General features: G+C 49.2%; 1 long non-coding RNA gene across 1 annotated transcript; it reads right to left on the reverse strand.

The window, feature by feature from the left end:
- Positions 1-310: 310 nt before the first annotated feature.
- On the reverse strand, positions 311-2,276 carry LOC148056932 (uncharacterized). Its single transcript, XR_015702155.1, has 3 exons — positions 2,178-2,276; positions 1,114-1,318; positions 311-635 (listed from the first exon to the last, which is right to left on the reverse strand). It is a non-coding gene; the product is annotated as an uncharacterized LOC148056932 (long non-coding RNA).
- Positions 2,277-3,308: the final 1,032 nt, after the last annotated feature.

Raw genomic sequence — 3,308 nt, forward strand, 5'->3', positions numbered from 1 at the left:
GGGCTCCTGCCACCAAGGGAGAGCTGGGGAGGTGCATGCACGGCTGCCTGGACCAGTAGCAACCACAGCAGCACATTGAGAACTTCTCCCGCTCCTCATCTTTGCCCCAATTCTCCTCCTGAGGACCAATGGACACGGGTTGAAAAGCTCTGAGCTGGGTTTGACCCCTGCCATACTGCTTAGACTTAAAGGTCTGATGTTACAAGGTGCCTTTTAGGGTTTTCTCCTGTGTCCATATCCTGCATCCTCCATCCATAGCTCACTTCTGGATGCAAAGCCTACAGCCTCTCAGAGGATGAGTAACCCCACAGCCAACGGGTCATCGTGTGCTTGTGTTGATCAAGGCTAAAATCTCTCCCACATCACATAGGCTGAGCCTGGGATTTAGGCATATTGATGGCCTGGTAGAGCTGGTGCAGACAGAGGAGGGCTGAGCTGGTGCAGGACTTTGTCCTTCTTCTGGCCATGTGGAGTACTGCGCAGAGGGGCAGGCACCATTGAGGGGCAGGCAGTCTGGTCCCCTGGGTTCAAGGTGGTCCTGGAGTGAGCACCTGCAACTGTGCCGTCACTGGGATGTTCTTCTTGCTTGCCTCATCCCTGGATCTCCATGCAGAACTGCTGACATCATCCTAGACCTGCAGAGAATGCGACTTGCTGGGATTTATCCATTGAAGTCTCCACTTCTTCACACTCACCACATTGACCACTTCAGTCTGGATGGCTAAAAAGCCACCAAAAGCTGGATTTGTTTCCTTAGTTGCCTTCATGCTCTTGTTCCTTCCCAGCAGGACACAAGCAATGCTCCCAGCCCTGCCTACATGCCCTTGGCTGCCTGGCTGCCTCTCCCCATCCCCTCTGCAGGCAGCCCAAAACCATGCCCTTCTGCACAGGCAGCACCGAATTGCACCCGAGCTGGCGAGGCCTCCTGCGAGGCAGGGTTATATCTGCTCAGGACCAGCATCAGTGCCTGAAGCCTGGAACGGGTGTATCAAACTCACAGAAAAAGTCTTTCCCAGCCTGTATCGAGCTGAAGATGGGAGCACAGGAGCACATTTTTGTCTCCTTTTCTGTTTTTAAAATTGAAACAACATGTACAAGCAAAGTTGCTTTTACCTGCCGGGGAAGATCTGGCCATGGCATATGGTACCTTCTGCGGCTGTGCGGTGCCGGTCTCCTGTCTGCTGCCGGTCACTGGAGGACCCGAGCCTCTGACTCCCACATCTCCAAAAGGAGATTCAACAATGTTTACGTCTAATTGCAGATGCCACACTTGGCAATATCTAACGTTTCACGCTTCTCATGCAATGGGTGTTGTGTGCTATCAAAACAAGACAAATTAAAAATGCTAATAAAATAAACAAGAATGGTCCTTTGTGTTCCTCAGAATAAAAAAAAAAAAAAAAAGGGGGCTCTGGTTTAATGGAGTCTGTTGCTCCTGAGAGCAAAGACTCACACCTGGGGCTTGTTTTAAAGAAGGCTAGTACAAGGCTGCATTTTGTGCCCATCAATGGTTGTTCACATGTCTACATTTCCACAGATGACTGTCCATGCACAGCCCAATACGTTGTCATGAGTTCAGCCGGCCAAGCAAGCACCGCGCAGTTCGGTGGGGCCTGGCCGGCTTCCAGGACACCTCCCAGTCTCAGGAGCTTCATTTTATGCCTTCTCTTCTCCCAGCAAAGACCCAACACCACAACATCCATGGGGTCAGCAGCCATGGAGGGCTACCATGACCTACAATGGGACTAGCAGTCTTATGAAGGGATGAAGGACTGTGCAGTCCCGTGCCTCTAGTACTCCTGTAGTAAAGGGAAAAGGGGCTAAGAAAGCAGCCCTGGCTCACAGAAGATGCAAAAGTTTGTGCCTGAGCTGCTCCCTGAGTATCCAAAGAAGCTCAACCCAGGGCAGGACCTTTCCTCTGAAGATACATTGTCCTGAGTGCTGTGGTATCCCATTGATACCAGTATGTTCACGATGCGGCTCAGTATCCCCTTCTTGCATTAACGGAGAAGGGCTGTATTTTGGCAGAGGGTTTGTGACAGCTCCAGCTGCTCTGCCTGGCTGTCCATCTCAGCTCCAGCTCTGAGACCCCAAATCCCTCCATTCTGGCCCAGTCCTTCCCGGCGCTGAGCATAGAAGTGCAGGCAAAAACAGGGACATGCAGCATTGAATCTCACCAGTCATTTATCGCCTCAGCAAGAAGAGCTTGGTAACAGGCTGTTATCTTTAGCAGAAAGCAGCAGTAGAAAGGAGACACCAGTTCACCAACCCCAGGTCACCTCCCTGGCTGATGCCGTTATCAGTTATCAGTGTCTGCAGCTCTCCAGGTGCTCAGGGAACAGAGATACTCCTCACCACCTGCGGATCATCTTACCCACCCACCAAAAACCAGAGTCAGCTGGGTGCCCCTGCCCATCGGTACATGCCAAGGCTTTTGCCAGCCAAGGTTTGAGCTGGGGTGTGAGATGCCTCCCTGAACCATGCTGATCTACCCCCAAACAGGCCTTCCCTCTGTCCACCCTCCCAGTGCAGGGAACATGTTGCATCACCTTCCCTCTGCTTGTTTCTGATGGATCATGGTGACCTTCTCAACATATTTCCTGGAGTATTAAAAGGTATTATCTGAATGGGCCTCTTGCAAAAAAAACAGCATAAACCAAAGCAATTTGGGTAAGGATGGCCTTTTGGTTTGGTTTATCCTGCACCAAACTCCATAGATGGCAACTCTGAAAGTTTCCCAGACCTTGGAACTGTCTCTCTGATTTATCGGTTGTTTCACGACACATGCATTTCTCCTATATAATCCTAGTGTTTTGCTTATAAGCCGTATTATAACTGGGAATCAATCTTCTTTATTTGAATGTTTAGGACAGGTTCACGCATCATTTTACCATTAATTAGAATAGCCTTGCAGATCTTTCAGGTTTCAAGCCTGGCTTTGGTGGTTTGGTTCTTTGCTGCTGCTAGTGTCACGTGAAAAAAATCACAGACTTCAGGTCTTTCTGTTGCGGCTTGAGGAAGAACACAGGTTGTTTCATCACGGGTTGTGAGACATGTGTTAGCCGGCTCATTAATTCACAACAGTTCTTGTTTTCTCTGCCTTTTTCATGCTGATCTGATACATTTGTGAAGTCCGGGGTTGTACTGCAAGTGATTAATGCTGCAGTAAAGTCTAATAAACTGAGATTCCAACAAAAAGTGTGAAAAATGTAATCTCTAATGTTCTGAAAGCTCACACATGACAAAACCCATAAATCACCCCAGAAGTAGTCATTATGGTGAGTTACTAACTAGATTATACAGCTGCA

The sequence above is a fragment of the Nipponia nippon genome, unplaced genomic scaffold, assembly GCF_047370975.1.
Source record: "Nipponia nippon isolate SJK-2023a ecotype South Korea unplaced genomic scaffold, ASM4737097v1 scaffold_11, whole genome shotgun sequence".
Lineage (NCBI taxonomy): Eukaryota > Metazoa > Chordata > Aves > Pelecaniformes > Threskiornithidae > Nipponia > Nipponia nippon.